Source organism: Sminthopsis crassicaudata, chromosome 3, assembly GCF_048593235.1.
Source record: "Sminthopsis crassicaudata isolate SCR6 chromosome 3, ASM4859323v1, whole genome shotgun sequence".
Taxonomy (NCBI): Eukaryota; Metazoa; Chordata; class Mammalia; order Dasyuromorphia; family Dasyuridae; genus Sminthopsis; species Sminthopsis crassicaudata.
In genome coordinates, this window is record NC_133619.1 from 524411776 (window position 1) to 524427185 (window position 15410).

At 37.2% G+C, this 15410-nt stretch overlaps 1 long non-coding RNA gene across 1 annotated transcript in view; it reads right to left on the reverse strand.

Moving 5' to 3' along the window:
- LOC141563330 (uncharacterized) overlaps window positions 1–8654 on the reverse strand; it is a 348618-nt gene extending 339964 nt beyond the window's left edge. The window contains exon 1 of the long non-coding RNA XR_012488392.1: window positions 7915–8654. This is a non-coding gene — a long non-coding RNA (uncharacterized LOC141563330). The remainder of the gene's footprint in view (window positions 1–7914) is intronic.
- Window positions 8655–15410: the final 6756 nt, after the last annotated feature.

Consider the following 15410-nt stretch of genomic DNA (forward strand, 5'->3'; position numbering starts at 1 on the left):
TGTCTGTGTCTCTGTCTGTGTCTCTGTCTGTGTCTCTGTCTCTTTCTGTCTCTGTCTCTCTCTCTCTCTGTCTCTCTCTCTCTCTCTCTCTCTCTCTCTCTCTCTCTCTCTCTCTCACACACACACACACACACACACACACACACACACAGAAACAGAGAGAGAGACAGAGAGAGAGAGAGACAGAGACAGAGAGAGAGAGAGAGAGAGAGACAGAGAGACAGAGAGAGAGAGAGAGAGACAGAGAGAGAGAGACAGAGACAGAGACAGAGACACAGACAGAGACACAGACAGAGACACAGACAGAGACACAGACAGAGATAGAGATAGAGAGAGTCGAAAATGCTTTTTAAAGCCAACTACTTTCATGGTTTTTTAGCCCAGCTCCTCTGACTCCAAAGCAATTCCCTTTCCACTGTATCACACTACCTTTCTCTATGGGACTTCTCTAAAGCATTTGATACCTCTTTCTTCTGGCTTCTCTTTTCTTGGCTTCAGCCATGGCACAGTGCAAATGGTGCTAGATTTGGAAAATGTTATGTTACAAAAACACATAACGTGTTTGGATAGAAATTCAAACCAGACTCTGCCATTTATTGGTTGTTGTCCTTCATTCTTAAATAGGACCAAAATGGCATCAGTATGTTGGAGTCAAGTTACAGTGTGTCAGGCTGTATGATCAGACCAATATGAGCTCAGAATTCTCTGCCATACTTAAGGCACATATAAAACATATGAACACTTGAATTAGATTCTCTAACTTTGCATATCTTGTGTTTCTTCTGGGCTAATTCAATTCTGCTTTGCTTTTAGAGCACAGCACCATCTCAGATGAGTGTACATTTTATGGAGAACTCACACAGGGCAAGCCCTCTCAAGGTGATCAGAAAAAGCAATACAAGAACACTCTCAAGGTCTCTCTTAAGAACTTTAAAATTGATTTATGAAATAAGAGAAACTGGCAGGGGATCATCCAGTCACTTACTACACGTGTGACTAACTCTTCCTTCTTTCAACTCCTCTCTGGGCCTCAGTAAAATGAGAAATATTAAATGACTTAAGAAAGATTAAATGACTGCTTTCAAAAATAAATCTATGATCCAACGATACGTCATCCTAGCACCTAACTCTGTAATCCTGCCCTCTCCTAGGATCTATATCCTTTCCCCGATCTCTTAATGTGGCTATATCCACATTGTGGTTCTATTCTGGTCCCTCTTCTCTGTCTATACTCTTTCCCATTGGTGATATCATTGCACCTATGGCTTATAAACTCTGTCCCCAGCCCTCACAACCACTCTGAGTTTCAGATTCACATCTCTATCTACAGGTTACCAACATGTCTCATATGTTGTACTTCGTGTGTTTGGAATATTTGTGTTGCTTTGATTCTTCCATTCTCTTTCCTCTCACATTCTATCAGTTACCAATTTTATCCCCATAGCATTTCACACAAGCACAAAGGACAACAACAAGTAAGTGGGTCTGGTTTGAAACTCTATCCAAACACGTTACATATATTTGTAACATAGCACTTTCCAAATCCTATATCACTGCTACTACCTTGGTAAGTTCCTGTGGGACTATTGCAATGATTTCTAAACAAGTATTCTTCCTTCTGTTTTTCTCCCCTCCTTTAATTAACTTTTTTATACCAATGCCAGATTAAGTTTCTTTATCCAAGGATTTGACCAAAAGTTTTCGGTGGCTCCCTATTGCCAACTCATATGCATGTAAGTGGCAGAGCAGATATAGCACTGGGCTTAAAATCAAGAAGATTCATCTTCATGAATTTAAATCTGTCCTCAGATACTAGATGTGACCCTGGTCAAATCACTCACTCCTGTTTGCCTCAATTTCTCATCTTTTTTCCTATATTTTACATAATTAGCTAGTTGGGGTAAGAAGCAAAGATATAAGTATTTATTAAGCACTTATTCTATGCCCAGGCACTGTTAAGTGCTTTATAAATATTTCATTTGATCCTCACATCAACTATGAGAATTTATAATATATTATAATCCCCATTTTACAAATGAGAAAAGTGAGACAGGGTAAATGACTTTTTTAGAATCATATTGCTAATAAGAGGACTTCAGCTCAGATCTGACTGCCTCTATATCCAGTATCCTAACCACTGTCATTTAGCTGCCTTTTAATAACCAAGATGATATCTTTCACAAAGCCTTCCTTAATCCACACCTGTCCCCCAATTCATCAGAGTTTCCTAAAGGGACTTTACATATCACTTTGCTTTGCATCCCTTAACATATTTTTCATGTTATATTGTAGACCATAAATCTCTATGCATGTGTCATCTCCCCCTGCTCTACAAGGACTACATAGGACTATATCTTAAATAAACTTACCACCTTCCAAACAGGAATAAAACAGAGGGAATGCTCACTCATGAAGGGCTTATAATAACTTCTGAATGCCTTTCCAACTCTAAAATTTTGTGATTTTGCTATATAGTTCAGAGAATTTAGAAACCTACTGGAGAAAAGATGAACCATGTTGAGCTATTTCATTTCTGGACTTCAAAGATCAAATATGTTGGTATGTGTATGTATGTATATACACACACATATATATATGTGTGTGTATATACATACATATATATGTATATATATATGGTGTGTATGTGTATACCTTTTCTTCCTTCTAACTTTTACATCTTTTGTATTTTATTTTATGGCACTTGGGATATGGAACTACTTAGGTATTTGGAAGTATATATGTTTTTGTGAAATAAAGAAATGATTGAAATATTTTATTTGTGTAACAGGTAGGGGCATTGAATAGTATTTTCCACTAAAGGTATAACTAAGCAGTTTATCTTTCCCCAAATCTATTAGTTTATAACCATCCCCAATTTCCAAAATTCACTTGCAATTTTCTTCTTATGTGACAATGAACAAGTTACTTAACCTTTGGGACAAGTTTCCTTATCTATAAAACTAGGACCTTGAACTAAGTGCCATCTGAGCTCCCTTCCACATACAAATCCTATGAAGGACCTATAAGGCTTTAAAAGAAAAGAGGGAGAGAGAGAGAGAGAGAGAGAGAGAGAGAGAGAGAGAGAGAGAGAGAGAGAGAGAGAGAGAGAGAGAGATGCCACATAGTATTCTATTATAGAATATCATTTGAAATTTTCTTAAGGTAGTTATTCAGTGTACAATGGTTCTTCCTCCTATAGCCTCTTCAATTTTGGGTAGACATCTAAATGGCATCTGGACAATTGATTTTTAGTCAATCCTTGTTTATCAACCACAAATGGTGGGAAATTATTATGAAGTGTTCAGAATAAGCAAGGTATGGTCACCTTGTACTCTGCCTGGTCAGACCAAAACTGAAATAATGTGTTCACTTCTGGGAATATTTTAAGGAAGTCATTGACAAACTGTGACAGGTCCAGAGGATAAATAAGAGATGAAAGACCTAGAGCCCAAGCCATATGAGGACCAATTAAAAATGGTTAGCTAAGGGTATCTTCAAATAGAATTCAAATCCTACCATATACATTTACTAACTACCTAAATGACCATAGGCAAGTCAACTTCAGTTTCATCTGTCAACTCAAGATAATAATACCACCTACTTCACAAGTATTTTAAGGATTAAATGGGATAACATAAGTAAAAGTGCTTTAGAAAACTTAAAACACTATATAAATGCTCTCTCTTACTTTATAATTATTCAAATGTTTGAAGGACTAACCAGTGGAAGAGGGATTTTGTTTCATTCCATCCCAAAGGAGAAAAATAGAAGCAATGTGTGGAAGTCACAAAGAAATATGATTAGATTGAATGTTAGATGTCAGCATCAGAAAGTCAGTCAACAAGCATTTATTAAGTATTATTATATACCTGACACTATATTAAGTTCAATAATATTCTATTACAATCATGCCATAATTTTTCAGTCATTCCCTCTTTGGTGGAAACAAACTTATTTGTGGTTTGTTTTTTACTTGCTACCACAAAAAGAATGCAGTAAATGGTCTCATCCTTAGACATGTTCATGAAACTACTAGACTCTTAGAGACCACTGCAGAGAGCCACAGATAGCTTAAGAGGAACTAGTTGGTTTGTGAAATCTTTCCAACTCTTGAGATCCTCTCAATGAGGGCTGCTGCCAGGAACATGGTTTTTTGCTGGAGTCCATTCTCTACTTGAGACAAATGATTATTAATAATCAATGATTCAGGGAGATTCAGAGTTCCCTCATTTTTTCTTAAGTCCTCATTTTAAAGGTTTAATGGTTTAAAAGTTCAGTCACCAAAGTTTGAGCTTTCTTCCCACCACCTTACAAAGAGTCTAATCCAGGGGTTAAATTCCTGGATTTATTTGAAAGTTGAGTTCTACTTAGGTTGGAGTAGGGATAAATTCTTTGATAGATTGTCCAAGGCTGGGGATAATTTTGAAGTAAATAACATAATCAAAGATCATTAGAATAGGGCTAGCCCCTCATTGTAATATTCATTTTCTCTCATTACTTATCTAAGCAATTAGGGTTGATTGCTATTGTCTGGAATAGTTGTTTTTCCAAAGGCATATTAAGCCATTATCCCACTGCTGCCAGATTTGCCTTTGGCATTCAGAGAGTGCCAATGACTTATTTTATTAAAATGCTAGCATTATTAATAAAATGACTATCCAGAGAATAGATCTGGTGAAACGAAAAATGACTACCCAGAAATTATGTCTCTCAAGCTTTTTAAATGCTACAAATTATATGGCCTTAGTGGGGTGACAGTTCAGTTATAGAGATGGAATAACCTGGTAGGAAAAACATTAAGGCTCCATGTCATAATATCTAGAATGGGAGGAGAATATATGATTGTGGCTTACACAAGCCTGTTAAATAAGACATGGCCCTCAAAGTGACAAAGAAAATAAAATATGGAAACAATGTCAGAGGGGTTGTGGAAAAATACCCATATACAACTGGAAGAGCTGCACATTGGTCCAACCATTCTACAAACAATTTTAAATTTTACAAGAATAAATCACTAAATTATACATACCTTTTGACTGAGAAATCCCACTACTGGGCATATATGACCAGGAAACAAAAAGATGTCATGTATACCAAAATTATTCAGAGCAAAACTTTTTGGTGCTAGCAAAAACAAATAATTTTGAGAATACTATTTAGGGAATGACAGAAAATTGTATAATATTATTGTACCATAAGAAACAATTAAATGAGCAATTCAGAAGAGCCTGGAAAGAGCTGGAGGAACTGAAGAGTTTAGTGTAGTGCCTGGTACATAGCAGGCACTTAATAAATGCTTGTTGATTGATTGACCAACTGATGCAGAATGTAATAAGCAGAACAGCATACATGACTAAAATATTAAAAATGAAAGCACACCAAAAGAAATCATACTTTGATTATCCTCATTATCCTCAGATTCTCATCCCTCCCACACACTCCACATATCCACTCAGTCACCAAATCCATTTTTATCTTTACAAGTTCTCTTGAGTCCAATTTCTCTATACTCTTTCTCAGAAGGTAGTTTGGGCTCTGATGATCTCAACTAGGTTCTGACAACAGCCTTTTAATTGATCTCCTGGCCTCAAATTTCTCCCCACTCCAGTAAATCCTACACAGCTGTCCAAAAGAAGTTCTTTAAATATTGATCTGACTGTGTCATTGCCCTAACTCAAATCAACTTCAGTGGCCTCCTATTGTCTCTAGTCACATATAAATTCCTTCCTTTAAAGCCTTTCCCAGCCTTGCTCCAAATTTTTTTTCCAGTTTCGAGAGACATTTCCTCTCTAGAATTCTGATATTCAGCCAAATTGGCTTTCTCTCTGTTCCTCACATAGGACATGTCCTTACCCATATCTTAACCCAATCACTTCCTCAACTCTTCCTTTACTACAAATTTCAAGCACCATATTCTGCATAAACCTTTTCCTGAATCCCCTCCACTGTTAGTACAATCTTATATTTAGCTACTGTGTATATAATTGTATTTATTCCTTTTATATTTAAGATGAATATATTTACATAGGAACTTTTTATCTACACCTCTCACCCTACCACATTAGAAGGTAAGCTCCCTGGTTAGAGGGATTATTTTATTCTTTTTACTAATATCCTGAGGACTTACCTAGAACCTGGAACCTAGTAGGAGTTTTAATAAGTGCTTGTTGATGGTTGATTGATTGATAGTTATAATGGCTAATGACTTATTTCAATCATGGTGAATAGAAGATGAAATACACTTCCCCTCCTCACAGCAGTGATGGAGCATGATAGATGTGGTCTACACTATGAGATCTGTCAGCTTTATGTTTCTAAATGTGTTTCTTAATTCTATGAGACAGTTAATGTGAGGCAGGAGGGCTGGAGCAAGGAAGAATAAACGTGACATAAAAGCAAAAAGCAATAATAAAAAATTAATAAATACATAAATAGGTCATGCCTGTCTACTTAAAGAGCTTAGATAGCTGAAGGCTTAGAGTTCTTATCATCAAGTTCACCATGAAAACTTTTAAAATGTTAGCTGACCAGTAATAACACACCACTTAGAGCAGCATGGAGGTTGATAACTTCAAATATAATTGATACCCCATAGAGCTACAAATTGCTTGGCCCCATGATGGTTTCTGTGAAATCCAAGTTTATTGTCTTTTGCCTCAGGGGAACAAACACTGCAGCATCTAAACAGAATTTGAGAGGACTTTACCATACAGAAGCTGAAGCATAGCTGCAGGGTCCAACAGAGACCAGCAGAAAGACTGCCACAATTAATAATGGTGATGATCATTTAAGTGAATCTTTTTCTTGGAAGGAGGTCACATCCTTTCATGTTTCATAAGATTTAAAGCTAGAACTGACCTTAGAAATCATTTTATCCAATTCCTCCATTATATACATAAAGAAACCTGAGTCCAAGAAAGACAGGAAGTGATTTAGCCAGAACCATAGAGGCAATAAGCAGTGGAGTTCAGAGTCAGACTTAGGGCATTTCATTCCAAACTCAGTGCCTTTTCCACTGACTCTGGATAACTCCATTACCTACTGAGTCAGGTGAATCCTTAGGAAGTCAGAAGAAGGTAGGAATTTTTCTCCCATTTAGCAAAGAGAAACTAAAGCAGGGTAGGATATTTCTGTTTTCTCTGCTATCTCATTACAGTAGGAGGAAAGCAAAAGTTAATTTCCTTAGAGCTTTTTGAGAAAAGGCTTTATTTTGGGTTGTCTGTTTTCAAGATTTCTTTGCTGTCACAGGACTTAGCACAGTACCTGGCACATGGTGATTGGATGATCTGTGAGATAATGAAAGATAGGAAGAGCACTGGCATAAAAGAACTGACTTCTGACTCTAATACTTCTAGTTATTTAGCCTTGAATAACCATTTAACTTTTCTGAGCCTCAGTCTGTATAATAATAATGATTAATACAACTCATACATCCCACAAGATTATTACTGTCTTGCATATCATCAGTATACAGTACTCTTTACTTAAATTGAAAAGTCTATCTGGTATAAGCAGATCTTGTGGGGGATCTGGCCATGGAAAAGCCAATTGTTTTAGTCATTTTCATCTATGTCTGACTCTATGTGACCTTATTTGGGGTTTTCCAAGCAAATATGCTAGACTGGTTTGCCATTGTCTTCACCAGCTCATTTTAGGGATGAGGAAACTGGGGCAAACAAGGAAAAGTGATTTGCTCAGGGTCACACAGCTAAAAAGTGTCTGAGGGAAGATTTGAATTTAGGAAACTGAGTCTTCCTGACTCCAGAGCCACCACTCTATCTGCTTCAACTGGCTAAGAGCATATTTCCTTTCAAGAAACAATTGTTATTTGTCCTTTCATTCTCAAAGAGGACTATGGCATGAAGAAAGTGCAGATGAGTTGGATTTAGGTGAGGGAGGGCTGTGCAAGGTTACCTGTCTCATTTTCTCCTCCAGAGCCATCTGGGGACAGACATAGATCAGGATGACTGGAGATGGTCCTGGATGCAGTGGGAGACCTCGGCCTGTTTCAGCTAAAGTCCTTAACAGGGCTCAGTTTGACTGAGGCAAGAACATTCAGTGATGAAGGCTAGGGTGGTAGTGATGGTGGTGGTTATTGTTTATAGCCTTCATTCTGAAAGGGGACCATGACATCAGGTAGTTAATGTCAAGGCATAAAAGTAAATTGGATTTAAGTGAAGCAGAGCTGTGTAAAGTCACCAACCTCACTTTCTCTCCCAGAACTATCTGGGTCCACTGGCCAGATATAGATCAGGATCAGTGGAGATGGCCCCAGATACAGTGGAAACTGTATTAAGAGAAAGAGAAAGAGCTTCTCTGGTTGGAGAGGTACTATATTTGACAGGAATTCAACTTAATAAATAAATGAAAATGTAGGCAATAAGATAGAGCTAAAAGGGCTCTGGTTCTAAGCTGAAGACCTTTCAAATTTCATCTCTGATGTGTTACCATTCACTAGTTCTTAACCTTCCTGGGCCTCTCTTCTGAATTTATGATCTATTAACAAAGTATCAGTGATTGGATGTTGTTAAACCTTCTTAATAATCCAAGCCCTCCTTCCTATGCTAAATACATGCTAACTATGTAATACCTTCATTTCTCAGGGACACCCATGTTAACTGGCCACTCTTATGGGTCATGTTACAAGGACAGAGTCTGGTTGTCCCCAGGCTTACACAACAAACAGTTGGGAACTGGAGGACAATGAGCTGTTTTTTTTTTTTTCGTTTTTTTTTTCTGTCTGATGTCATCCCACAATAAATCACAACTAGTTCAGTCCTGCCAATCCCAGAAGAAGTCAGTCAACCATTCTCTCAGGCCTGTGTGAAAGGTTTGGCAAATAAGGACTTGGCCACAAAGCAAAGTCCCTTGAGATACTGCTTGCTGCTCTTTGAAGTTAGGTATTTTTGGAAGGATAAAGGGAACTAGGTGAATGTTTGGACAGAAAGTAGAGAGCCAGAATGTTTCCTATAAAAACAACTGGATTAGAAATTAGGAAAATGGCAACACAAGCTTGATCTGTGGCCTTGAATGGGTTACTTTCATTTTTCTAAGATTTTTTTGAACAGTTTGCTGTTTGCTGCTTTTTTCTAATGCAAATTGAAGGAGGTGGGTAGACAACATGATACAACAAAGAAAGCTGAATTTGAAAGGGGCCTGTATATTTGCAGGCAAGTCATTTAACCCAAAAGACTCAGTTTTTTCACCTTCATCATTTTAAAATGAGGTAAACACACCCCCCCAAGGGAGACAACTAATTCTATGAATCCAAAGTATCCAAAAGAAACTCCTGGAGAGGTAGTATACCAAATACTTGGTTTTAAGGTTAGGAAAAACTGAGTTCAGATCTTGACTGACATTTACTAATTAAAGGCATTATTATGTGCTTTAGTCTCCTCAGGAAGGACATAAAATGGGATAATATTTGCAATATCTTCCTTATGGACTTGTGAGGCTCTGAGATAAAAAAGAACTATTATTTCTTTTTTCATTTTGCCAAAACTATGTTGTAAGGAGTGACTTTCTTCAGACAGTTTCTGTGTTTCCTTTTCCAGGGCTCCCATTTCCTCTCTGCATTTTTCTTCTAACTCGAATTCTTCCCAGTGACCCTTGTGAGATGGAAACCAACTTATATCACCCTTTGAGGCTTCATCTGGAGATATTTTTTGTTTAGGTTCCTCAGGGCTTAAGATCTGTTCTTCTCTGTCTCCATAAAAGCTGTTTATGGTCAGAGCTCTTTTTGGAGTTTTTTGGTTGTTGTTGTTATTGTTTTTGCTCATTTTTAAAGACTGAGGTCTACTCTTAGAGCAAAGGAGATATTGCCCCAAATTTCCTCTACAGGTGGCTTCATGCTGCCCTACGGCCAGTGCTGCTGGCTTCCTTCTCATACTGAATAGTTGTGGCTAATTCCTACTTGTTATACTGGGGTTCAAGGGCTCACTATTTGCCTTCTGTAATTGTGTTGGAAGTCTCACAGCTAGTCTGTTGATGCACTGGCTTCTAAACCAGGATAGGATAGCAAATGCTGCTGTATTTTGGCTATGAGCCTCCCACTAGATTCTCCCAGTGCACATAAGCATTGGTTTTCCCTACACTGCAGCTGCACTAGGCTACAAAATCCCATTTCCCATTGAAATTTCCTGAAATTCTTCCAAAATATCTTCTGCTAGAAATTTGTTACACTCCAAATATTGTAGGTTCTGTCACTCCATTCAGAGTCTTGATCTGGTTTGATCTGAGGGAAGCCAGGAAGAACTCAGACAAAAACCTGTCTACTCTCCACTATCTTAGTTCTGCCAACAACTATTTTTAAATAGAAGCCTTTGAATAGGTAGCTAAGGGTCAAAATGGTTAGAGCACCAGCCCTGAAAGCAGGAAAACCTGAGTTCAAATCCAGCCTCAAATATTTACTATCTGAGTGACTCTAGGCAAATCATTTAATACATCCTCCCATTGCCTTAAAATAAATGAATAAATAAATAAAAGCTTTTTTCATAAACTGGTCTGCACCTTTTAAAGAAGAGCAGTTCCCAACACACATATGTAGTGTTCCTTTTCCAGTCCTTTATTTGCAACTTTCAGCTAACATATGTACAGTGTATGATACAATGGAAACATTTTTTTTCAAAGGTGAGGGATATTTACACCTGGAAAGAAGAAAGGGAAAGTGATTCTTAAGGAGGTAAATATTTTTACCAAAAGATCTCCATATAATGTAAAGATTTTTAAATTCTAATCAATAGCTTAGCTATTTCAGAACAATATGCAGCATACCCAAAAGTTCAATACAACCAAAGACCTTGAACAATCTCTTAGGGTTTGCTGGAAACCACTTGGCATACATTCTCTCTTAAGCAGTGAGAGAAGTAAGAACATAATATTTATATGTAGGGATAAGGATGGGACCAGTGATTTTACTCAAATAAAAAACTCTAGGGAAGCCCATCATTTGGGAAACGGCTGAACAAGTTGTGGCAAATGATTGTAATGGAATACTAGTTCTGTAAGAAATGATGAGTTCAATGATCTTGAGAAAACTTGCATAAAATAATGAAGAGCAAAATAAGCAGAACTATTAGAACGCTGTATACAGTAATAGCAATATTGTTTTAAGAATGACTTTGAGCGATTAAGTCATTTTGAGAATTGCAAAAATCCAAATGAACAATGAAGGGCATATGAAGAAAAATGCTTATCTGCATCCAGAAAAAGAATTGAAGTATGCAGAGAATAACTTTTTTCATATTTATACTTATTTGATTTCTAGGAAGATCTCTGGGGAGAGGAGGAAAGAAAGCAAAAAAAAGTGCATAATTTTATTATATATTTAGTACCCTATAAATAATAGATTTGCTTTCATGTGCAATCATGTTTTTAAAGTTATACTATGTTATAGAAATGCTTATTTTATTACATAAATTTAAAATATTTTTTTTTAAAAATGAACTCCCAGATGATGAAGCTCCCGCTCCCAATGTAGGACATCATCCCTCTGAAATTAAGAATCTTAAAGAGTTGCTGTTCTATTTGGCCTCACAATTCCATATGGAGCAAAGACCTGGGTTTGAAAACTTACAAAAAACTAGAACTTGGAAAGCTGGCACAGAGGCAGCAAGCAGACAAAAACAAAAGTACACACACATCCCATAAGGCAACTCAGACAGAGATTTGGTCACATAGGACCATGGTCACTTATGGAATAGATAACATTTGACAGCCAGGCACTTGTAAAGAACTTCACAATTATTATCTCAATTGGTCCTGACAACAATCCTGGGAGGTAGGTGCTATTATTACTTCATTTTAAAGATGAGGGAACTGAGGCAAACAGAAGGTCATACAGCTAGCTAATAATGTATGAGGCTGGGTTTCTGAGCTGGAAACTTTCATACCTTAAAGATGGTTGTGGATGATAGAAATGAAGGGAAGGATTCTTAATCAAATCCCTGGTTACTCATCAACACCATACTTGGGTGAGGGAGTTTCCTACACTGGACCAAAAATTGGGTGAGGATCTCAATCTATAACTGGAGATACCAGAACTGGGTGTCAGAACACAGCTGTTGCAGTCATTTAGGAGCCACAATTGTTTATATATTCAACATGGCATCAGAAAGAGTCAGAACAGTGGAAAAATACAAGCTGTCTGCCATTGTTTATGTGTTCATAGTCATTAGGATCTCTTAGCCTAAATGACTTCATATTGGAGTCTTATCACTTGTAATTAAAACATCAAACAATATATTTCGAGAATGACAATTATCACAGCTCAAAGACTGGACTTGAACTTTGACCTTCCTAAATCCAAAGTCAGCTCTCTCCCTACTAGGTTACTTTTTATAATTTACAAGACAATTTTACATAGATTAGCCTATTTAATCCTTACCATTTTTAAGGAGGTTGTTCAAATACTGTTAGCCCTCAAATATGTTCAACCATGTGGTGAGGTACAGAAAGGTTAATGACGGATGGAAAGTGATGGGGCCATTACTCTGACTTAGGTCTTCTGCCTCTCAATTTTATTTTCATAGGATGATAGATTAAGACCTTAATGTCCATCAAGTCCAACCTCCTTTCTTTTAACCACAAACAATAATATGAAATTATATACTGTGTTGAAGGTACTTTTCACTTAAAACAGATCTTTTTCTTTGGTTTTCAATCATCTAAGTCCTTCCTTTTTTTTATTTCTGAGATGAGTAGAGTACTCCTTTTCCTGAATAAAATAGTGCCAAGAAAGAAAAGAGAAAAAAAATTTCCTTCTTTCCTTTTTTTCTTCCTTCCTTCTTTCTTTCTTCATCTCTATCTCTGTCTCTCCCCCCTCTCTCTCTGTTCTCTTTCTTTCTCTCTCCTTCCCTCTCTCTTTGTCTCTCTCTAGAGAGAGAGAGACACATATATTATTTTCTCTCTGTCTCTATTTTTCTCTGTCTAGGACTCTGTCTCTCTGTCTCTGTCTGTCTGTCTGTCTCTCTCTCTGTCTCTGTCTCTCTCTCTCTCTGTGTGTCTCTCTCTCTGTCTCTCTGTCTCTGTCTCTCTCTCTGTCTCTCTCTCTGTCTCTCTGTTTCTCTCTCTCTTTCTCTCTCTCTTTCTTTCTCTCTCTCTCTCTCTCGTTCTCTCTAACTCCCTCTCTCTCTTTGTCTTTCTCCCTTTTTCTTTGTCTTCTTTGAGTCCTCCTGTTTCTTGACACTATTTTCTCCTTCAGGGAAAAAAATCCTCCCACTATCCCCCACTCATTTCACATAGTACAGAGTATTATTTTGGCAACAAATCAGTCCAAATTCATGTTTGCTGAATAATATGTGTTGGCTCAGCATTGGTGCTCATCAGCTCTGTTATACTGTCCACAAGTACACTATTCAGGGAAGCCAAACAAATGGGAGTGGTTTAAAACAAAACCACACATACATTTTTTTAACTCATACTGAAGTCCTTTCTGAGCTAGACCTCTACAGAAAGTCAGTAGATGGAAGAGGGAAGTGAGTTTCAAGTACACAGCAGTGTTTATGGTTCTATATGGGCACCTGGTCAGTAGGACAGTCTGAAAACAGGTTACTAGTTAGCAAGCCCAGGAAATAAGAAGCTGTCATGGGATATTTTTATAATGGGACATTTTGTCTACCCAAGAGATAAGGGAGCAGAGTTCCGGCTTCTAATCCTTAATTAGATTTGTCCCCAGAGACTACACAGAATGTAAACTCATTTAGCTATGGAAATGGAAAACAGGCTCTCCAAACTAAAAGAGATCTTAGAGACAAGAGGTTCTGAAACTGAGCTCAGTGGACTTGGTTTTTTACAACGTGTGTGTGTGTGTGTGTGTGTGTGTGTGTGTGTGTGTGCACGTGTACACTCATGTGTATGCGTATATATAAATATATAGAGAGATAACAATTTCAATATCATTGTTTTCCTTTATATTTTTGCCTGTATTTGATGTGATTTTGATTCAAGCGCTGAATGATGTGATCTAAGAGAGCAATTTCTAATTGCAAATAATATTTTTGGAGTTCAACACCAAAAAAGGAGATTGTAGGCACCAAATGTTGGGGTTCAGTCATGTGAAGAATTCACAATGGCCATTTTCTCTGAAAAAAAAATGTAGATTTATTTAGGAGAAAAGATTATAGACAAAATGTAGAGATACAATAGATACCAAGAATGGGTAAAAAATGAAATAGAATTGGGAGAGCATATAGTTAGCAAGGAAAGGGAGTTTTAACAATTAATGATGGAAAAGACAAGTTCCTTAGTAGAACTCACAATTAACCAGAAGAAAGAGAATACCTAGGAGGTTAGAGTATGCCCATAGCTGACAGGTCAAGTTCTTTTTTTTTTTTTTAATGTGCAATTTTTATTTTTTTATTTTTATCTTTTTTACATTTTTTAATTAATTTTATAATTATAACTTTTTTTTTGACAGTACATATGCATGGGTAATTTTTTACAACATAATTCCTTGTATTCACTTCTATTCCGAATTTTCCCCTCCTTCCCTCCACCCCCTCCCCTAGATGGCAGGCAGTCCCATACATGTTAAATGTGGTATAGTATATCCTAGATACAATATATGTGTGCAGAGCCGAATTTCTTGTTGCACAAGAAGAATTGGATTCAAAAGGTAAAAATAACTGGGAAGAAAAACAAAAGTGCGAACAGTTTACACTCATTTCCCAGTGTTCCTTCTCTGGGTGTAGCTGATTCTGTCCATCATTGATCAATTGGAATTGGATTAGCTCTTCTCTTTGTTGAAGATATCCACTTCCATCAGAATACATCCTCATACAGTATCATTGTAGAAGTGTATAATGGTCTGACAGGTCAATTTCTTAGAGAGATACAGCACTCTAAAAGAGTTAGCTACAAGAAGAAAGAAAAGAGGCATGGTAGGAGATGAAAGGAGAGATATTTCATGCCATGGAGAGGAAGTGGAACTTGGTGACTGATATAACCCAAAGGGGTTCAGCAAAAATGGCATGAGCCAGGGACAGATTTAGAGAAGAAATGTAACCTCAGATTTCTGACTGAATATAGCAAGGTGTGGCTGCCCATGATCTTCATGTAGGATGGAAGTATGAGTCTAAATTGATCCCCAACAGTGCCTTTCCCTACTTGCCTCAGGGAGTAATTTCATCAACTGCATCTAGTTACTCAGGACCTCATCGTTTTTTACAAACATTTCCAGAAAAAGTTAACAACACAAAAAATTTGAGAAGCCCTGCAGAAGTTATCTAAGGATAGCCTAATTTGAGGGATAGCTAGTAGATAAAGTGCAGGCTGGAAATCAGGAAAACTTGAATTGAAATCTGACTTCATAGTCCTGGACAAGTCCTGGACAAGTTACTTAACCCTGTTTGCCTCAATTTCCTCATCTATAGAATGAGTTGGAAAAGAAATTGTAAATCACTCAAGTATCT